General features: G+C 43.1%; 2 protein-coding genes across 3 annotated transcripts in view; both read left to right on the top strand.

Annotated features, from left to right (window-relative positions):
• ATP5F1B (ATP synthase F1 subunit beta) overlaps nucleotides 1–23,126 on the top strand; it is a 271,439-nt gene that overhangs the window by 61,445 nt on the left and 186,868 nt on the right. The window lies entirely within an intron of this gene.
• Nucleotides 1–23,126, top strand: part of NACA (nascent polypeptide associated complex subunit alpha) — a 224,325-nt gene that overhangs the window by 86,107 nt on the left and 115,092 nt on the right. Inside the window, exon 1 of one of the 2 annotated variants that reach the window (XM_050747235.1) lies at nucleotides 22,056–22,060. The exons of the other annotated variant lie outside the window; for it this stretch is intronic. The gene's annotated coding sequence lies outside the window, so the exon portion shown is untranslated. Of the gene's footprint in view, nucleotides 1–22,055; nucleotides 22,061–23,126 lie in introns of those variants that run through there. 2 annotated transcript variants of the gene reach the window in all.

Below are 23,126 nucleotides of genomic sequence, written 5' to 3'. Positions count from 1 at the left end.
ATGGTGTTACTGGAAAGTGGACTTGGATTAATTGTAAATATATATCGCAAACTCTAGGGCAACCACTAAACTAAAAAATTTTGAGGCCAGGCGCGGTGGCTCACACCTGTAATCCCAGCACTTTGGGAGGCTGAGGCGGGTGGATCACGAGGTCAGGAGATCAAGACTATCCTGGCTAACACGGTGAAACCCCGTCTCTACTAAAAATACAAAAAATTAGCCGGGCGTGGTGCAGGCACCTGTAGTCCCAGCTACTAGGGAGGTTGAGGCAGGAGAATGGCATGAACCCAGGAGGCAGAGCTTGCAATGAGCTGAGATCACGCCACTGCACTCCAGCCTGGGCAACAGAGCAAGACTCCATCTCAAAAAAAAAAAAGAAGTTTAAAAAGAAGTACAGCTGATAAGCTTAAAAAGGAGGAAAAAAATAAGAGTCATATAAAATGCTCAATTAAAACCACAAAAGACAGAAAAAAAAGTAGAAGAGAAAAATAGGAACAAAGAACAAGAGCAACAAATAGAAAACAGCAAAAAACATGATAGACACTAATTCAATTACAACAATAATCACTTTGAATGTCAGTAGTCTAAATAGACAAATTAAATAACAGAGTTTGTCTGAGGGAATCAAAAAAAACCAACCAGTAGTCTGTCTACAAGAAACCCACTTTTTATGTAAAAACATATATAGATTAAGAGTAAATTGGGCCAAGCGTGTTGGCTCACACCTGTAATCCCAACACTTTGGGAGGCCGAGGCAGGCAGATCCCCTGAGGTCTGGAGTTTGAGACCAGCCTGGCCAACACGGCAAAACCCCGTCCCTACTAAAAACATAAAAAATAAGCCAGGTGTGTTGGCACACAACTGTAATCCCAGCTACTAGAGAGGCTGAAGCAGGAGAATTGCTTGAACCCAGAAGGTGAAGGTTGTAGTGAGTGGAGATCATGCCACTGCACACCAGCCTGGGCAACAGAGCAAGACTCCATTTCAAAAAAAAAAAAAAAATCAGCCAGGGATGCTGGTGCATGCCTGTAGTTCCAGCTACTTGGGAGGCTGAGGCATGAGAATTGCTTCAACCCAGGAGACAGAGGTTGCAGTGAGCTGAAACTGTGCCACTGCACTCCAGCCTGGGTGACAGCGTGAGACTCTGTCTCAAAAAAAAAAAAAAAAAAAAAGAAAAGAAAGGAAAAAAAAAGAAAAGAAAGAAAAAGAAAGGAAAGGAAAAGAAAAGAAAAGAAAAAGAAAGAAAAAAAATAAACTATCAACAGAGTAAACAGACAACCCACAGAATGGGAGAAAAGTTTGCAAACTATGCATCTGGCAAAGGTCTAATATCTAGCATCTATAAAAAACATAAACCAATTTACAAGGAAAAAAACATTAAAAAGTGGGCAAAGGACATGAAAAGACACTTTTCAAAAGAAGACATAACATGTGGCCAACAAGCATGTGAAAAAAAAAGCTCAACATCACTGATCATTAAAGAAATGCAAATCAAAACCATCTCACACCAGTCTGAATGGCTACTACTAAAAAGTCAAAAAATAACTGATGCTGGGAAGGTTGCAGAAAAAAAGAAACACTTACACATTGTTGGTGGGAGTGTAAATTAGTTCAACCATTACAGAAAACAGTGTGGTAATTCCTCAAAGACTTAAAGACAGAACTACCATGCAAATCAAAACCACAATGAGATACCATCTCACACCTGTTAGAATGGCGATCATTAAAAAGTCAGGAAACAACAGGTGCTGGAGAGGATGTGGAGAAATAGGAACACTTTTACACTGTTGGTGGGATTGTAAACTAGTTCAACCATTATGGAAAACAGTATGGCGATTCCTCAAGGATCTAGAACTAGATGTACCATATGACCCAGCCATCCCATTACTGGGTATGTACCCAAAGGATTATAAATTATGCTGCTATAAAGACACATGCACACGTATGTTTATTGCAGCACTATTCACAATAGCAAAGACTTGGAATCAACCCAAATGTCCATCAGTGACAGATTGGATTAAGAAAATGTGGCACATATACACCATGGAATACTATGCAGCCATCAAAAAGGATGAGTTTGCGTCCTTTGTAGGGACATGGATGCAGCTGGAAACCATCATTCTTAGCAAACTATCACAAGAACAGAAAACCAAACACCGCATGTTCTCACTCATAGGTGGGAACTGAACAATGAGATCACTTGGACTCAGGAAGGGGAACATCACACACAGGGGCCTATCATGGGGAGGGGGGAGGGGGGAGGGATTGCATTGCGAGTTATACCTGATGTAAATGATGAGTTGATGGGTGCAGCACACCAACATGGCACAAGTATACATATGTAACAAACCTGCACGTTATGCACATGTACACTACAACTTAAAGTATAATAATAATAAATTAATTAAAAAAAAAAAAAAAAGACAGAACTACCATTCAACCCAGCAATCCCATTACTGGGTATATACCCAAAGGAATATAAGTTATTCTATCATAAAGACACATACATGCATACGTTCACTGCAACACAATAGCAAAGACATGGAATCAACCTAAATGCCCATCAGTGATAGACTGCATAAGGAATCTTGTACATAAATACAATGGAATTCTGTGTCCCTTTGCAGGGACACAGATGGAATTGGAGGTCATTATCCTTAGCAGACTAATGCAGGAACAGAAAACCAAATACTACTTGTTCTCATTTATAAGTGGGAGCTAAATGATGAGAACACATGGATATATACAGGGGAACAATGGACACTGGGGTCTATCAGAGGGTGGACGGTGGGGTTAGGGAGAGGATCAAGAAAAATAACTAATGGGTACTAGGCTTAATACCTGGGTGATGAAATAATCTACACAAGAAACCCCCATGATACACGTTTACCTATGTAACAACCCTGCACGTGTACCCTGATCTTAAAATAAAAGTTAAAAAAAAGAAACCTTTCTTCTTTTCTACTATAGGCATTTAGTGTTATACATTTTTCTCTAAGCATGGCTTAGGCCCACGCCACAAACTTTAATGCACCACATTTTCATTTTCACTCAGTAAAAATATTTTCTAATTTTTCTTTTTATTTCTTTTTTAATCCATGCATGTATCATTTAGCCTAATATTTTGTAATTTTCCAACTACTAGGAGATTTTTCGGATACCTTTCTGTTATTTATTTCTAATTTAATTCCATCGTGGTCAGAGAACATACTTTTTAAGGTTTAGAAGATTTTCCTTCTTTCCCAAGGTGAAGGAGAGATCCCTGCCATGGGACTCTCCCTGACAGCCCTCGTGGGCCTGCACTACCTTCTGCACTGGTAGTGGGAGAGGCAGGTGGTGAGCCTCCCTTGAGATAACTACTTCATCACGGGCTGTGACTCTGGTTTCGGGAACCTGCTGGCCAGAAAGCTGGATACGCAAGGCTTGAGGGTGCTGGCTATGTGTCTGATGGAGAATGAGGTCGAGCAGCTAGGGGGCCAGACTTCAGACAGGCTGGAGACGGTGACCCTGAACATCACCAAGACAGAGAATATCGCTGCAGCCACCCAGGGAGTGAAGGAATGCATGGGGGACAAAGTATGGTGAAGGGGTTGGATGGCGGGGCTGGTGGGGGAGTCTGTCCTTCAGACAAATTGCTTTGTCCTCAATGTCTTTGGTTAGCCAGATAATGTTTCAGGTACAAAATATTAGGGGTTAGCTTAGGCATATACTGGGGATGTGTTTTCATTGCTGACAGATACATTATGTACGATGACTGTTCTTAGGACTGACAAATACAAGCATTTTTATGAGAACAGTGAATGAATGCTTGGAATCAAGATTGCTCTAAAATATTCAGGTTGTGTGGTATGTGTATATATCTGGGTAGAAGGAGGGAATGATTAAAAGATACGGAGGTACAGATAGTAAAGGTATAGAAACTGGTATAGAAAGCAAACTGCAAGAACAGTGGCCCTCAAAAATCCAGGGCACAAAAATTCTAACTTAGTGAATAAAAGGTGCTTATTCTTTTTCACTCTTATTTTGAGAAATTTACTTCATGAAAGGATACTTAGTTGCATCCTTTAAAGCAGGAGGTAATTACACTGACTACATTTTATTTTGCTTTCTTGAGGGTGGATCACTTGTGTAAATCAGTATTTTCCAAGCTTACTTGATCATAAGATGAGAAAGACCTGATTAATCCAGGGGGATTCTTAGTAAGTTTTATTATTCAAAAAGTACCCATAGCTGAGTCTTAGTATGAGGCAATCAAATCACATCTATATTCTGATCACTAAGGCATGGTCTGTGTTTTTCTGGGTGTTGTTTTCCTCCCGTCAGTTGTAAGCTAGAGTTTTTGAAGCAGCCCAGGGAATTGGCAGAAACTCTGTGAGCCTAACCAAAGACCGACTGTAAGACAAGAGCCAAGTTTCAATGATTGCTGGAGAAACTCCAAAGCAGACCATTTGGGTCCCTCTGGTGGCTGGGGGGTACACCCAGCAGGACAGCAGGACCAGCTGCAGCTGAGTTCCAACATGCCATTTTACACATTCCCTTGACTTATCATGGCAGATCTTGACTCTCATCCTTGCATCAATGTGCCAGCTCAGGGCCAGCTGGCATCCTATACAAGTCCTCTGAGGGGTGAGGGACAAAAAACCCCACAGGGAGAGGCTGAAGCCAAAAGGTCTCCTAATCAGCCTGAGGCACCAGGAATAAACTTGAGGTCCAACAAAGTTAGGTCTTTAGTCCTATTGCCATCTGATCAAAGGAAAAGAGAATTATTATAGGACACAGAGACGAAGTGATATCTTGATAGGCTCCAAGCAAAGCAGAGCTCTGTGAAAAAAGATTGACTCCAGATCTGGATTACAAAATGGACCCAAGGTCTTGTTTCATTAGAAAGCACAGTTTAGATATGAAATGTTTCCAGCAACCCCTATCTAAAGTTCTGCACCTGTGTTATATAATGAGGCTGCTTCTGTGTCAAAGTGACTCAGGCCAGAGTGGGATATTCATTTTTCTGATATAATTTTTTTTAGAAATGGGTTTTGCTTTGTTCCCCAGACTGGTCTCAAACTTCTTGCCTCAAGCCATCCTCCCACCTCGGCCTCCCAAAGTGCTGGGATTACAGGTGTCAGCCACCGCACCTGGCCTCTTTCAGTAGAATTTTAAACAGTGAAGTTTTTATAGTCTCTGCTTTTAGAGAACAAGATTTCTCAGTGAGTAAAAAGTCTGTAGTCACTCAAAGAAAGAGGTCATTAAGACACTTTACAGTTGCAGCATGTCCTTCAAAAAAACCCTTTGGCCAGGCAGAAAGGTACTTTCTCTGTTCAAATTAATATTTACTTTCTCAAGGATCAGGGCAGGCATTGAGGATGGTGAGTGCAGGAGAGGGAGGTTGGTGAGCAGCACAAGGACTTGCTTTCTTTATAATTCAATCTGTAGTTATCTTGCATTTCCCTCCTGCACATATCCCTTCTGCTCCCAATTTTGAAAAGGAAATAGGGAATTAATATTCTCTCCCTGACCCTGCAGTCCTCCTATCCCCAGGGGCCTTTGGTCCAGGCACCACCAAAAGAAGTGAATATTTTAGCCCTGGGACTATTTCTGTTTGAGAAAGTAAAATGTCTTCCTTTTGAGATTTGAGCAAGCAAAGCCTTCTTACAGCTCTTGACAGCAGCATAGATTTGTGGTTACAAGGAAACCACTTAATCTGTTTTTCTTAGGTTTCTGATTTACTTGGCAACAAACTAAGGCCAAAAAAAGGCCAGGAAAATGGAATCCCTTCTGTCTTTGCTCCTGCCTGGCTAGCTTTCTACCCACGTGGATTACACTCCTCGCATGCTCAAACAGCTGAAAATTCTAATGCCTTATAGATAAAACTGTGTGATAGTTTTTAATAAACAAAAACAAAATATTTTTAAAATGTGGCTGTCACTAATTCACTGAAAATTACTTGGCTACCATTAATTTGTTTTAACACAATTACTTATCACTTTTCATCTTGCAGGATCAGGAATTTGTTTCAGGTAACAACAACTAATCTATAATTTACTTTTAAATGCAATAATGTTTAGGAGCAAATTTAATCAACGAATGAAGTTGATATATTCTAATTACACTCAAATCAGTGTTTTTTATTTTGCTATTGTTCTTATAATCTGGAGAAAATAATGTTTGAGACCCAAAAGAAACTTTTATGGATTCTTGAAAATTTCCTAGACACAGAACCTACAGTAGTGGCCATGCTAGAAATGCCTCTTTCTCTCCTCTTCCTCTCCCTTTTATAGGAATAAAAGTCAGACAAAAAAGGACCTCTGCTATCTCAGATATAAATCTGACTAATTGATTAAAGATTGAAGAGTTTCACAAACTCATAAGCCTCCTTGTTTTAAAAAATAATACACCTTAAGGACCTAAATTCCAACTTGCTGGTACTAGCAGCTTCCTAGGTTCACCTTGCCCCTACTTTTTCCTCCTCTCTGAACCTAACCCTCTTTTTAAAGGCCACTTCCTCCTTGAACACCCCCATGATTATTCTGTTACGTAGGTAGCTAGTCATACATGAGCAGGGCAGGAGAGGGCCACCCTCCAGCCCCCACCACCAGGAACGTCAGGCAATCATCAGGAGATGGTCAGGCAGTTGTTGCATTGTCTCTCTGAAAAATAATTAGTCACAGCCAGCACCAGGGAAAGCAGTCTCCCGACAGATAGAAACACCTAAAACTGGTAATCAGCAGCTTCCTAATAAGATCTCAGGAGTTGGGCAAGTGGGCTCAAGCATGCACCCTAAGAGGTAAAATGGCAGGCAACCTTCCTCTAGGAACACTGGACTGGTAAGGGAAAAACACCTCAAGTAAGCATGACTACAACTCCAGCAAACATGCTACACATGTGGCCTCTCCCAAGTACTAGCAGTCCACGGTGTATGCAGAGAGCCCACCCTAAGGGAAGAATCAGGAGGGAAGGCCTGGAAGATCCCAGAGGTATGCCAACACATAAAACCCAAATCAAACCATGTGCTCGATCTCTCAAGTCTACGGTTGGCCCTCTTCCAAGTGTACTTTACTTCCTTTCATTCGTGCTCTAAAGCTTTGTAATAAACTTTCACTCCTGCTCTAAGACTTGCCTCGGTCTCTCCCTCTGCCTTATGCCCCTCAGTCGAATTCTTCCCTCTGAGGAGGCAAGAATTGAGGTTGCTGCAGACCCATATAGATTCACTGCCAGTAACATAATTTGTTGCCATGACTCGGATATGCTCTGCTGCTAACATACTTTGGTGCCACGTGACTCATATCATTTCCTGGTGGTAAGACACCTCTATGCCTCTCCTTCTTTGGCTTGAAGCATTCGATCCCCATACGCGGTTTCCTTTTTCCCTTTGACTCTCCTGCTTACTAACAAACCCCGAGAATAATTCCTCTCAGCGACAAGTGGCTCTGCTCTCCCTAGTTGATCTCTCAGCTCACCTGATGGGTGGCTCATGGGGGTGGGAAGCACCTTGGGATCCACATTGAGTAGAAGGAGACACTAACGGTCCTCCCAGACAGAAGGTGCACAAGAGTGGTAGGGCTAAAGCCTAAAACCATGCAATGTCTGGGGTCTTCTCTACTTTTTCAACTAAAATAATCTCTTTCCCAAGAACCCACACTGCCTTTTCTGTTTTATCCACGTATATTCTGAAATGGCCTTGTGCACCCACTGGACTGTCCACCTTAGGGGCAAGTCCGCCTCTTTGCTTTCACTTCACATGCCATCTGACTTCTTAAACACACAATCCCTGTTATTTGTGCACCCACGGCTGTTGCTGCATCTGCATGGCCACAAAGACACAGGCTCCCTTGAGGATATCCCTTGAGATTTAACTTGTTTTTACTCTACCAGCTTGGATGACCTCAAACTGTTCTCCTGTCTGCTGGCGCATTGCCAGGACAGACACTAATTGGAACCCCAGGTCTGCTAGCTCCTTATGACTTACCACATGCTTTTCATTTCTGTTATGCCCCAGGGCCAAGTTTTCCAGTGGCTCTTGAAGCAGTTTGTCTGCACAGGACCTCACTCTGTGGTCTTTTAAGGATCTCAAGTACTTGCTTTTTTTTTCAGTTTGCACCCTTTTGGGAGGAGGGGAAATTCTTTCTTTGCCATTTGTGAGGTCTTACTCCAAGTAACAAGTCCTCTGGAGGTTACTATTTTATGTCAAGAGGGCAAATAAATGTTGCCATCAGGAATTCAAGGGTTGCTGTTTTTACAAACATACGAAGGCTTTCCATGAGTATTCCTCTCACTTCCTCCCACTTCCTCCTGTAGCCTCCATTTCTCTACTTCCATGCCCTTCTCAATTTGCAACAAGACCTTCAAGGTCATATTAGAAGGGAGGGAAGTCCAGTCCCCTTGATGCAGTTAGCTAAAAAAAATAGGCTTCTTATCTACTTAAAAAATATGGGAAATGGTAATCTGAGAAAGTTTATCATTTTGTTGCTAGAATGCTCCAAATGAGAGTCACTATAAGGTCATAGAGATAAGGATACAGGACAGCCTAAGGCTGCAGGTACAAGGGACTCATAGGACAAAGATGAAGGTTGGTTCCAGTGTGTCCAGAATTGGTGGGTTCTTGGTCTCACTGACTTAAAGAATGAAGCCGCAGACCCTAGTGGTGAGTGTTACAGTTCTTAAAGATGGTGTGTCCAGAGTTTGTTCCTTCAGAAGTTCAGATGTGTCTGGAGCTTCTTCCTTCTGGTGGGTTCGTGGTCTCGCTGTTAGGAGTGAAGCTGTAGACCTTTGCAGTGAGTGTTACAGCTCTTAAAGGCAGCGCATCTGGAGTTGTTCATTCTTCCTGGTGGGTTCGTGGTCTTGCTGGCTTCAGGAGTGAAGCTGCAGACGTTCGCAGTGAGTGTTACAGCTCTTAAAGGCAGCGTGGACCCAAAGAGTGAGCAGCAGCAAGATTTATTGCAAACACGGAACGAATACAGCCTCCACACTCTGGAAAGGGACCCCAGCGGGTTGCTGCTGGCTGGCTTGGGCAGCCTGCTTTTATTAATCTTATCTGACCCCTCCCACATCCAGCTGATTGGTCTATTTTACAGAGAGCTGACTGGTCCATTTTGACAGAGTACTGATTGGTGCATTTACAATCCTTTAGCTAGCCACAGAGTGCTAGACATAAAAGTTCTCCAAGTCCCTACTAGGTTAGCTGGATACAGAGTACTGATTGGTGTATTTACAAACCCTGAGCTAGACAGAGTGCTGATTGGTGCGTTTAGGATCCCTTAGCTAGACACAGAAGTTCCCCAAGTCCCCATCAGACTCAGGAGTCCAGCTGGCCTCACCCAGTGGATCCCGCACCAGGGCTGCCGGCGGAGCTGCCCGCCAGTCCCGAGCTGTGCCTGCACTCCTCAGCTCTTGGGCAGTGGGTAGGACTGGGCACCACGGAGCAGGGGGCGGCGCCCGTCGAGGAGGGTCAGGTAGTGCAGGAGCCCACGGCTCGGGGGAGGGCTTGGGCATGGCAGGCTGCAGGGCCTGAGCCCTGCCCACGTGGGAGGCAGCTGAGGACCTGCGACAATTTGAGCTCAGTGCCTGCAGTCGGCACTGCTGCGGGACCCGGGCAACCTCCGCAGCTGCTGGCCTTCACTGCCCTGGGCCGGTGGCGCCGGCCGGCGGCTCCGAGTGCTGGGCCCACCGAGCCCCGTTCCCGCCGGAACTCACGCTGGCCTGAGAGTGCAGCAGGCAGCCCGGGTTCCCGCCCACGCTTCTCCCTCCACACCTCCCCTGGAGCAGAGGGAGCCGGCTCCGGCCTAGGCCAGCCCAGAGATGGGCTCTCACAGTGCGGTGGCGGGCTGACGGGCTCCTCAAGCACCCTCAGAGTGGACGCCAAGGCTGAGGAGGCGCTGAGACTGAGGGCTGCTAACACACTGTCACCTCTCACCAGGCTAACAGATTACCATTAGAACAGAGATGAAGGCCAGTTTAGGAGTAAAGAGTAAGATTGGTTCATTTCAGAACCCCAAGGATGAACAGAGGGCCCACTATTCACTCCAGTGTCTCCTCTTTTCTCAAGTGGGCAATTGTGATGAGACAGGACCAAGGTTAAAGGTACACACTGAGACCTGTTCATTCCAGAACCCTAAGGATTAATGGGGGTTGCCCTATTCAGGATAGAAGGAAAGTAAAAGGGCATGCCTTTTCTCTTTTTTTCCTTTTTTGTTCTTCTCTGTTCTCTCTTTGCAGATGGGTAATCGCATCTTCATACCACAGAACACGTCCCTCAGATGCATTCCCAAAAACTGGGAAAAGTTTTTTCCCCCAAACCTTAAAAAAAAACAAAAAAAAACAAAACAAAACTTGTTTTCCTTTGTAATACTGTTTGGCCTAAAAATGAACTGAGAGGAAATTACAAAAGTCAGCCTTAGAACCCAGTGCCCTTATGCAGGAAATCCTCAAATTAGCCTCCTTAGTCTTTCATAACTGACTGCAGAATAAGGCGGGCAGGGCTAAGAAAAAGAAAAAAAAAAAACTGTGACAAGGGGTAGGCTCAGCTATTGGCTGATTTACAAGCTCTCTGTCCCGTCCAGGTTGCCCTCAGAATACCCTCCCAGGTAACTGCCATTGGTGTGAGGAGGCAGGGCACCAGAAGGCAAACTTCCCCAATGGGATAAATGGGGAAAAAAAGCCCCTCATGGCCTGTTCCCTCTGCCACAAGCTCAGCCACTGGAATGACTACACTGAAGGCTGAAGGGCCGCTGGGACAAGATTCCAACCTTTGATGGCCTTGAGCTGAAAGGGCTCTCCACTCTGGCTGCTTCCAAATCAGACATTGTCATCAACAGAACAAAGCCAAGGGCAACTCTGGAGACAGCAAGCAAAATTATAAATTTCCCTTTTGGGTTCAAGACTTGCCTACTCTGTACTAATCTCCTCTGAGCAGCTCTCCTCCAAATCCAGTCAGGTAATGGGGGCAAATGGCACCTCCTCCCTCCAAAAGAAAAGATTCACACCCCTTTGGGCAAAAATATACTTTCCAAGATGGGTGCTTACTTAGTATTTACCCAACCTTTGAATTCTTCTTTCCCTCTAGCCCAAGCTTGTACAACCCATAGCCCATAGGCCACATACAGCCCAGGACAGCTTTGCATGTGGCCTAACGCAAATTTGTAAACTTTTTAAAAGCATTATATTTTTGCTTTTTTTTTTTTTTTTTCCTGCTCATCAGCTATCAATAGTGTTAGTGTATTTTATGTGTGGCGCAAGACAATTCTTCCAATATGGCCCAGGGAAGCCAAAAGATTGGATACCCCTGCTCTAGCCCTATTTCTCCTGGGAAAGCTACCTAAATCCTTAACCAATAACTTCATCCTAAACAGTTCTGCCTCAGGGGTTTAGACATAGCCCACACTAAATCTGACAAGCCTTAGCAAAAATCTAAGTGAGCAGTCTCTTGAGGAAGGATAACTTCTACATAGATAACCTCTTATCTGCTCCCCCTTCACAGGACCCACACAGCAACATACAGTACAAATCTTAACTTTCTAACAGAGGGAAAATGACTTGTTTTATTAAAAGGTTATAAAGGTAAAGAGGTATTTTTGTAAGGAAGTTTATAAAGAAAAGGGGTTTTGTATGAAAAAAGATCTTTTTTTTTTTTTTTTTTTTTTTTTTTTTTGAGACAGAGTCTCGCTCTGTCGCCCAGGCTGGATTGCAGTGGCGCGATCTCGGCTCACTGCAAGCTCCGCCTCCCGGGTTCACGCCATTCTCCTGCCTCAGCCTCCCGAGTAGCTGGGACTACAGGCGCCCACAACCGCGCCCGGCTAATTTTTTGTATTTTTAGTAGAGACGGGATTTCACCGTGGTCTCGATCTCCTGACCTTGTGATCCGCCCGCCTCGGCCTCCCAAAGTGCTGGGATTACAGGCGTGAGCCACCGCGCCCGGCCTGAAAAAAGATCTTGTATGGTAAATTTTTGTCCTAAAGTAAAATAACGGTTGTTTAAAGAGAGGGATGCTTAGGACAAGTCAGAAAGTCCAGAGATGTCATAATTAGTCTGTGTGAGTCATGAAAAAGATCCTTGAAAGGGAATTTATGAAAGAAACAAAATACAATTTAAAAGGTTATTAGGCCCTCTAAATGCTTCATAAACCACTGCTATTACTCCTAACTGTACAACTTGCCTGCTCTAAAACTAGGTAAAGCCTGGGGACATACAGAGTTAGCCATGCCCCCCAGCTATGCTGTAAAGAATCAGACCTTATCTGAACTTCTGTCTGGTGTCCTGGGCGCCACACACCTAGTATATAATCAAAATCACACCAGGTTTTTCACCAAAAGTAAAAGTTGCTAAGAGTTAACAGTGAAATGTATACTTGAGACTACTGGAAAAACTTTTCATGCAAGGAGTATAAGGAAAGTAGAATGTGTTTTTGGTAAAAGATTATGAGAAGGCATGGGAATGTGGAATTTTTTTTTTTTTTTTTTTGCCTAAGTTTAGAGGGTTAAAGGATTGTTTTAAGTTAGATAGGATAAAGCTGAAGGTTTAAGCAAGTTTTGGAAGGTTTATGAAAGATTAATCTTGAAAGAGAAATTCTGTATGTGAACATACTAGCTAAAATTATAAGGGTATTATTCAGTTTATCCATAAATCGAACTTGGAATAAAAGCACAACAGTGGACTGGGAAGAGAAAAATACCTCAAGTGAGCATGCATTACAACTCTTACAGCATTGTTCTGCCCTTTAACAGAAAACTATAAAGCGTTATAAAAGGTTTATGAGAATATTACCTTATGTTCAAACTGATTAAGATTGGATAGATTTGTCTATAATGTTTTATTAAGAACTGACATCAATGTACACTAATGCAAGGTAATATCTGGCTTTCTTGGGGCTGTATTTGTATAAATGTGTTATTGATATGTGCTCCAAAATTATGTGAAACTCCTATAATTCTAACAGTGTATGTTATCAGTAATAATTATAATTGTTATGTTAAATTATTGTGTGCCACAGAGGTAACACATTTCCTTGTCAATTGTGTCTTTAAATATGGCTGCCCTAATACTTTTTGTCATCCACAGACAATTGTTGTCTTGTTTTAATACTTTTTAAAAGGTGGTTTCATAATCAGCTGTAGGACTCGAACAGGTGCTTTTTTTTTTTTTTTTTTTAAACAGAGTCTCACTCTGTTGCCCACGCTGGAGAGCAGTGGTGCGATCTCAGCTCACTGCAACCTCCACCTCCTGGATTCAAGTGATTCTTCTGCCTCAGCCTCCTGAGTAATTGGGACTACAGGCACGTACCACCACATCTGGCTAATTTTTGTATTTTTAGTAGAGACAGGGTTTCACTATGTTGGCCAGGCTGGTCTCAAATTCCTGACCTCAGGTGATCCACCCACCTCAGCCTCCTGTTGTACTGGGATTACAGGGGTGAGCCATGTGCCTGGCCTAACAGGTGCTCTTAAATGCAGATTTCTGATAACTTCCGAGATTGTGACGTTAGAATAAAGGGAAAAGTTTCAGGACTCTCATGGAAAGCTGAAATGTTCATGAATATTAAGCAGAACAGGAGTTAACTGCATGAGCTAAACTAACAAAGGACTAAAATAACCATTTTATGACTTTTTGCTCAAAATATTGCTAATCCTTTGTTTTTCAAAGCCAAGAAAACTTTTCTCATGAGCTATTTACAGCTTTTAACAATTGAGTAAAGTGTACTCCTATAAACAAAATTTGGAGCATATTTCTCTCTACCATTTTTCCCCAAAATTTGAAAACTATTTGTGAGTATTCTTAACTTGTGTAAATATAGTGATTTGCATAAGTGCAATAAGCGTCTGTTTTCTTTCGTATCAGGACACAATTGGAGACACTGGTTATTTTATCAAGGCTTTGACTAGAATGGCATGCTTTCCTTTAAGGAATAAAATTTGACTTACTGAGCCAATAAAAGTCCCTTGGGAAAACTGGCCTCATACCTTGTCTATACAGTCCCTGTACAGAGTTCCTGACCTGTAGTAAGTAAAGAATCTATTTTCTAACAGGCCCAGGAGTCCCAAGTTATCTTGATACCCTCAAGAGGAGAGGAATTTACCCAACTCACACAGGTATTTGATGTCATCAACCCATAGCTAAGCTTAAGGGTTTTAAAAGGTCTTATCTGGGATTCATTACAGAACAAAGTTCCATCAAAGCCAATTTTAAAAGGAGCCTAGGCCGGGCGTGGTGGCTCACGCCTGTAATCCCAGCACTTTGGGAGGCCGAGGTGGGCGGATCACAAGGTCAGGAGATCGAGACCATGGTGAAACCCCGTCTCTACTAAAAATAGAAAAAATTAGCCGGGCACAGGGGCGGGCGCCTGTAGTCCCAGCTACTCGGGAGGCTGAGGCAGGAGAATGGCGTGAACCCAGGAGGCGGAGCTTGCAGTGAGCCGAGATTGCGCCACTGCACTCCAGCCTGGGCGACAGAGCAAGACTCCGTCTCAAAAAAAAAAAAAAAAAAAAGGAGCCTAAATGGCAAATAATTATTCTTGCTGTGCTTTATGCAAATAAGCCAAGTAGAATAAAGCTAAAACTTATTTTGCAAACAAATTAGTCCTATCATTATTTGTTTTTAATAAAAATGAGGACTGGAGAGAGAAAAATTATGATTCAAGAACTATGGTACTGCTGTTATTAGATTATACTCTCATTAGTTGTTTTTCAGTTTTTGTCTGCAATTTAGATTGACCCTGCTTATTTCTGTGAACCAACCAGTGGTCTCTGGCTGCAGCTCAGAAAAAACAAGAGGAATAGGCCATCCAACTCCAGATGATCCTCAGTGAAGGATACCATCCTCTCAATATTCAAGAGTCATCCTTCGAGAGGGGACCCCTAGACTGCTCATCAGTGGGACACGACAGAGGTGAAACCCTGCCCCTGTCTCCTGTGGACCCGGCTGGATACTGCTTTCACCAAACTACAAAGCCACCTGCCCTAAAAGCTAGCAAGAGGCCAAGACCCACAGAACAGCCACCCCCACCCCTCTGTCAGCAGGAAGCAGTTACAGAAGACTGATCTTTGTCCATTTTCCCCCAAAGAATTGGGGTCTGGGACTCTTGAGGGGGAAAATACATTAGGTAGCTAGTCAGACATGAGCAGGGCAACAGAAGGCCACTCCCCATTACCACCAGGAATGTCAGACAACAATCAGGTGATGGTCAGGCAGTTGTCAGACTGTCTGTCTGAAAAATAATTGGTCACAGCCAGCACCAGGGAAAGGCAGTCTTCCAATAGATAGAAACAGCTAAACTGGTGATCAGCAGCTTCCCAGTTAGATCTCAGGAGTTGGGCAAGTGGGCTCACACATGAGCACTAAGAGGCAAAACAGCAGATGACCTTCCTCTAGGAACACTGGACTGGTAAGGCAAAAACACCTCAAGTGGCCAGGCGCAGTGGCTCACACCTGTAATCCCAGCACTTTGGGAGGCCGAGGCGGGCGGATCACGAGGTCAGGAGATCGAGACCACCCTGGCCAACATGGTGAAACCCTGTCTCCACTAAAAAGACAAAAATTAGCTGGGTGTGGTGGCACGCTCCTGTAGTCCCAGCTACTTGGCAGGCTGAGGCAGGAGAATCACTTGAACCCAGGAGGCGGAGGTTGCAGTGAGCCGAGATCGCACCATTGCACTCCAGCCTGGGCGACAGAGTGAGACTCCATCTGAAAAAAATAAATAAATAAATAACACCTCAAGTGAGCATGCCTATAACTCCAGTAAACACGCTGCACATGTGCCCCTGCCCCAAGTGCTAGGAGTCTCAAGGGAAGAATCAGGGGAGAAGAAATGGAAGACCCCGGAAATATGCCAACATATAAAACCCTAAGTCAGTCAAACCATGCGCTTGATCTCTCAAGTCGCCCACTTGGCCCTCTTCCAAGTGTACTTTCTTTCATTCCTGCTCTAAAACTTTGTAATAAACTTTCACTCCTGCTCTAACACTTGCCTCGGTCTTTCCTTCTGCCTTATGCCCCTCAGTCTAATTCTTTCTTCTGAGGAGGCAAGAATTAAGGTTGCTGCAGGCCCATAGGGATTTGCCGCCGGTAACAATTCTATCCTATAATCCCGCTCTAGATCCTTTCATATTTACTCTCTAACAATGAACACTTTATGTACTTGTTTAATATGCCTTTTATCTAGAGCAAGTTATAAACTCTTTGAGAGAAAGGATGTTGCCATAATTATATGTGTGCATGTTTAGTATGTATAGAAAATCTTTAGGTCTTTCTCAGGAGCTCTCGGTGGTGTTGGACACAGAAGAATCAGCACATATCTCCTGCACCAGTTGGTGCTAGTACAGCACCAGGACTAGATCCTTTGTCCTTTCTCATCTGAGAAGAAAACTCAGTAATAGATAGTGGGTGAGAGGGAGCACGGAGCCAAAGGCGTGTATTGTGCAAGATGCCACCCTCTAGGCTCACAAATCATTAACTCTTAAAAAATAAAAATAGGGAAGGAGGCTGGGTGCAGTGGTTCACATCTGTAATCCCAGCAGTTTGGGAGGCCAAGGCAAGAGGACTGCTTGAGTGCAGGAATTTGAGACCAGCCTGGGCAAGAGAGCAAGACCCTGCTAAGAAAAGAAAAAGAAAAAGAAAAGGAAGGAAGGAAGGGAGGGAGGGAGGGAGGGAAGGAAAGAAGAAAGAAAGAAAAACAAAAGAAAGAAAGAGAGAGAGAGAGAAAAGAAAGAAAGAAAAAGAAAGAAAGAAAGAAAGAAAAAGAAAGAAGAAAGAAAAAGAAAGGAAAGAAAGAAAAAGAGAAAGAAAGAAAGAAAAAGAAAAAAAAAAGAAAGAAAGAAAGAAAGAAAGAAAGAAAGAAAGAAAGAAAGAGAAAGAAAGAAAGAGGAGGGAGGAAGGGAGGGAAAGAGAGAGAAAGGACAGAAAAAGATAGAAAAGAAAGAAAGTGGTGCTGGCAAGTACCATCACTCCCAGCTAATTTTTGTATTTTTGTAGAGACAGAGTTTTGCCATGTTTGTAGGTTGGTCTCGAACTCCTGGGCTCAAGCAATGTGCCCACCTCAAGCCTCCCAAAGTGCTGACATGAGCAACCATGCCCAGCCCCTTTGACCACTTTTTAATGGACTTGTTTGTTTTTTGCTTATAAATTTGTTTAAGTTCTTGTAGATGCTGGATATTAGACCTTTGTCACATGCATAGTTTGTAAAAATTTTCTCCCATCCTGTAGGCTGGTCACTCTGTTGATACTTTCCTTTGTTGCACAGCTCTTTAGTTTAGTTAAATCCCACTTGTCAATTTTCGCTTTTGTTGTGATTGCTTTTTGTGTCGTCATTATGAAATCTTTCACCATTCCTATGTCCAGAATGGTATTGCCTAGGTTGCCTTCCAGGGTTTATATAGTTTGGGTTTTACATTTAAGTCTTTGACCCATCTTGAATTGATTTTCTTATATGGCGTAAGGAAGGGGTCTAGTTTCAATTCTGCATGTGGGTAGCCAGTTATCCTAGAACCATTTATTGAATAAGGAATCTTTCCCCCATTGTTTGTTTTTGTCAGGTCTGTCAAAGATCAGATAGTTTTAAGTGTGCAGCCTTATTTCTGGGTTCTCTGTTCTGTTCCATTAGTCTATGTATCTGTTTTTGTATGAGTACCATGCTGTTTTGATTACTGTAGCCCTTGTAGTGTAGTTTGAAGTTGGACAGTGTGATGCCTCCAGCTTTGTTCTTTTTGCTTAAGATTCTCTTGGCTGTTCTGGCTCCTTTTTGGTTCCATATGAATTTTAAAATCTTTTTCTCTAGTTCTGTGAAGAATGTTAATGGTAGTTTAATAGGAATACCGTTGAATCTATAAATGGCTTTGGGCAGTATGGCCATTTTAACGATGTTGATTCTTCCTATCCATGAGCATGAAATATTTTTCCATTTATTTGTGTCATCTCTGATTTTTTTTTTTTTTTTCCGAAATGGAGTTTCACTCTCGTCGCCCAGACTGGAGTGCAATGGCCCAATCTCAGCTCACTGCAACCTCCACCCACCAGGTTCAGGTGGTTCTCATGCCTCAGCCTCCCAAATAGCTTGGATTACAGGAGTGTGCCACCATGCCCAGCTAACTTTTTGTATTTTTAGTAGAGATGGGATTTCACCATGTTGGCTAGGCTGGTCTTGAACTTCTGACCTCAGGTGATCCACCCCCCCTTGGCCTCCCAAAGTGCTAGGATTACAGGCATGAGCCACCATGCCCGGTCTTCATCTCTAATTTCTTTCAGCAGTGTTTTGTAGTTCTCCTTGTAGAGGTCTTTCACCTTCCTGGTTACTTGTATTCCTAGGTATTTTACTTTTTTGTGGCAATTGAGAATGAGACTGAGTTCCTGATTTGGCTCTCAGCTTGACTGTTAGTGGTCTATAAGAACACTAGTGAGATGGTATCTCATTGTGGTTTTGATTTGCATTTCTCTGATGGCCAGTGATGATGAGCATTTTTTCATGTGTCTGTTGGCTGTATGAATGTCCTCTTTTGAGAAATGTCTATTCATATCCTTTGCCCACTTTTTGATAGGGTTGTTTGTTTTTTTCTTGTAAATTTGTTTGAGTTATTTGTAGGTTCTGGATATTAGCCCTTTGTCTGATGAGTAGATTGCAAAAATTTTCTCCCATTCTGTAGATTGCCTGTTCACTCTGATGGTAGTTTCTTTTGCTGTGCAGAAGCTCTTTAGTTTAATTAGATCCCATTTGTCAATTTTGGCTTTTGTTGCCGTTGCTTTTGGTGTTTTAGACATGAAGTCTTTGCCCATGCCTATGTCCTGAATGGTATTAGAATGGCAATCATTAAAAAGTCAGGAAACAACAGGTGCTGGAGAGGATGTGGAGAAATAGGAACACTTTTACACTGTTGGTGGGATTGTAAACTAGTTCAACCATTATGGAAAATAGTATGGCGATTCCTCAAGGATCTAGAACTAGAAGTAGCATATGACCCAGCCATCCCATTACTGGGTATATACCCAAAGGATTATAAATCATGCTGCTATAAAGACACATGCACACGTATGTTCATTGCAGCACTATTCACAATAGCAAAGACTTGGAATCAACCCAAATGTCCATCAGCGACAGACCGGATTAAGAAAATGTGGCACATATACACCATGGAATACTATGCAGCCATAAAAAAGGATGAGTTTGTGTCCTTTGTAGGGACATGGATGCAGCTGGAAACCATCATTCTCAGCAAACTATCACAAGAACAGAAAACCAAACACCGCATGTTCTCACTCATAGGTGGGAACTGAACAATGAGATCACTTGGACTCGGGAAGGGGAACATCACACACCGGGGCCTATCACGGGGAGAGGGGAGGGGGGAGGGATTGCATTGGGAGTTATACCTGATGTAAATGACGAGTTGATGGGTGCTGACGAGTTGATGGGTGCAGCACACAAACATGGCACAAGTATACATATGTAACAAACCTGCACGTTATGCACATGTACCCTAGAACTTAAAGTATAATAAATAATAATAATAATAATAAAAATTAAAAAAGAACACTAGTGATTTTTTCACATGATTTGACCATAGTCTTTTAGAGAGAGAAAAGTTAAGACCCAAGACACATATTGCCCCAGGAACATTTCCTCCAATGTCTACTTCTAAAGCAAACAATCTATCAGCATTGCAGTTATTTAAATTTCAACTAATGTTTTATCTCTATCTGGAGATGATGCAAACATACTCTGAATCGATAAAGCTTTTGGGTGGAATAAGGTGTGGGAACATGCCTATAATATGCCTACAATTAGCTGAGTGCAGCAAGATTCTCACAGGAATTGCCTCACTCTTGGCAGCACACAAAGGTGCCCTGGAATCATTTCCTCCTCAGCTATGGAAGTCTCTGCAGTCTTGTTCCAGGAATCTTCGTCCTTGACCACCTTTTCCTATCTTTCCAGCTCACACACTTATAGTAGTAAATGTAGTAAATATCCTTACATCCCACCAGGATCTGCACTCACACTTATTCTACCATCTCTTCACTGTCATTCACACCCTTCATGTATTCACTCCATGTATTCACTAGCCAGCTTACATTCCATGAACAATTGTTCCAATCCCTTGTTAATAATCAATTTATTTGCCTATAATCCCAACACTTTGAGAGGCCAAGGCAGGAGGATTCCTTGAGGCCTGAAGTTTGAGACCAGCCTGGGCAACATAGGGAGACACCATCTCTACAATAAAAATTTTAAATTAACCAGATGTGGTAGTACACCTGTAATCCCAGCTACTCAGGAGGCTGAGGTGAGCAGATCACATAAGCCCAGGAGTTCGAGGCTGGAGTGAGCTGTGATCGCCACCACTGCACTCCAGCCTGGATGACCCTGCCTCTAAAAAAAAAAATTAATAGTAATAAGAAAATAATATTATAATTGACACTATAACAAAAGGCAAATACCTTAAACTATTCCTGCAATGTTGTTTTGTCCAGGCCAAAATCAAAACTGGAGCCCCAAAGGCTGTAGCAGGGAAATTCCCAAGAAGGATTATCTGCAAACCATTTGGAGATGGGGCCAGTTGGGATTCCAAAGAGAAGCACTAAACACCAGGGTAATTAGTCTAAAGTATTTATTGGGGGAACTTAATTACAAAAAGGGGCTGCAGGAATCCTCTCGACAGCAAGCAAAAGAGATGTTCCACCTAGCTATGTCTGCAATAAGGGGGTTGTGTTGTGGAGTTTATATGAGGGTTTGAGAAGTTTGGTTAAGGGCTGGGGCTAGTTTCTTTCAGTGTTCTGGACAACAACCTAAACACGTTTACCAGAGCCTGGGAATGTTCAAGGACCTGACTTAATCCTGCAAAAAAACACACAACTGGCCAGGTCACAGAGTGGTCAAGGCACTCTGTATTTCTTAGTCGGGACAGATAAAAAGGTTGGGAAAACTAGAGGACCCTATGAATGTATTAGCCAAATAGTATTTGATCAAAAGCATAAATGAAAATTGATGATCCCAAGCATTCATGTGGGAAATCATCTTTTTTTCTAGAACTTATCCAACAGTCTAGACAAAATTCTATTTCTGTAAAAAGTAATCAGCTTACAAGATGTAGCTGAAAGAGTGATGATCAATATTGTTTCAGATTGCCTAGTACATTTTCTCATGTACTGATCTTGGAGTCCTCTCAGTTCACTCTCATCCAACCCAGCCTCCCCCATGTCATTTAAACAAGGAAAAGATATGACTTTGTTTTTATTATCTAGGTTAGACAAAATGTTCCCTTAGTTTCCATCAAGTTTTAATTTTGCCAAAGAAATGTAATCACAGTTTAAAAGCCTGTCCTAAGTAGTCATTCCTCTATCTCTGAATTTATTGGCTATCCAGTTATCTTAAGGTTTAACCAGCACAAGTTTCTTTGACTAATTCTTACTTGCATTTAGAAAAGTCATGTTGTTCAGTTTCTGGAGATTGACTTGAGCTGAGAACAGGCTCCACCAAAGGTCATGGATGGCAGAACGGGCTGGCCATGAAAGACCTCTGAACTCCAGTGGAAAAGCAGATGGAACTTGGGAAGTGAACAAAGTCTACCTCATAAGAATAGCCTTTGTCTTAGGGCAGGCAAGTCAATAGATTATATGAAAATTGTTCTGGGCTGGGCATGGTGGCTCATGTCTGTAATCCCAGAACTTTGGGAGGCTGAGGCAGGTGGATCACCTGAGATCAGGAGTTCCATACAGCCTGGCCAACATGGTGAAACCCCGTCTCTACTAATAATACAAAAATTAGCTGGGCGTGGCGGCACACTCCTGTAATCCCAGATACTCGGGAAGCTGAGGCAAGAGAATTGCTTGAATCTGGGAGGTGGAGCTTGCAGTGAGCCGAGATAGCGCCATTGCACTCCAGCCTGGGCAACAAAACAAGACTCCGTCAAAAAATAGAAAAGAAAAGAAAAGAAGAAGAAAAGAAAGAAAAGAAAGGAAAGAAAGGGAGGGAGAGGGAGGGGAGGGGAGGGGAGGGGAAGGGAGGGGAAGGGAAGGGAGGGGAAGGGAAGGGAGGGGAAGGGAAGGGAGGGGAGGGGAAGGGGAAGGGAAGGGAAGGGAAGGGAGGGGGGGGAGGGGAGGGGAGGGGGGAGGGGAGGGGAGGGAGGGGAAGGGAAGGGGAGGGAAGGGAATTGGCCAGGCATGGTGGCTCACACCTGTAATCCCAGCACTTTGGGAGGCCAAGGTGGGTGGATCATGAGGTCAAGAAATCAAGACCATCCTGGCCAACATGGTGAAACCCCGTCTCTACTAAAAACACAAAAATTAGCTGGGTGTGGTGGCGCTCGCCTATAGTCCCAGCTACTCTGGAGGCTGAGGCAGGAGAATCACTTGAACATGTGAGGCAGAGGTTGCAATGAGCCAAGATCGCACCACTTCACTCCAGCCTGGGGACAGAGCGAGACTCCGCCTCAAAAAAAAAAAAAAAAAAAACCAAAAAAAAAAAAAAAAAAAAGAAGAAAAGAGAATTGTTCTATACTGAAGTACCGTTAATTCTCCAGGACTTCCACTGACCCTTTCAGTTTAGGTTCCAAATCTTCAAATGGTATGTGAGATTTAGCCAAATAAAACCAATCAACTACCACGTGGATTCAGAAGTACATGGACTAAAGACGAAAAGGACTTTCAATTGAGAAACCCTGGGCAGAAATAACAGAACATCCAGGATAAAAATTTGACCTCACCAAACGGGGGAAGATAGAGAGAAAGTGCCCAAGCATGAGAGGTTCTTTAAGACAACTCCACCTTGGCTAAAGTGAGATTAGAGACCAGGCCCTGTGGCTCATGACTGTAATCCCAGCACTTTTGGAGTCCAAGGAGGGAGGATCGCTTCAGCCCAGGAGTTTGAGATTAGCCTGGGCAATATAGTAAGACCCTTGTCTCTACGACATATATTTTTAAACAGATATACATATTTTTTAGTCAGGCATGGTGGCACGTGCCTGAAGTCCCAGTAACCTGGGAGGCTGAGGCAGGAGGATCACTTGAGTCCAGGAGTTCAAGGCTGCAGTGAGCGATGATTGAACCACTGTACTGCAGCCTGGGTGACAGAGCCAGACCTTGACTCAAAAAAAAGAAAAAGCAAGGTTGGAAAACTCATTGATGATTTATGACCAGGTATATTATTCTCAATCATATTG

This window comes from Macaca thibetana, chromosome 11 (assembly GCF_024542745.1).
Source record: "Macaca thibetana thibetana isolate TM-01 chromosome 11, ASM2454274v1, whole genome shotgun sequence".
NCBI classification, from domain to species: domain Eukaryota; kingdom Metazoa; phylum Chordata; class Mammalia; order Primates; family Cercopithecidae; genus Macaca; species Macaca thibetana.
This window is presented reverse-complemented; position numbering and strand designations above follow the sequence as displayed.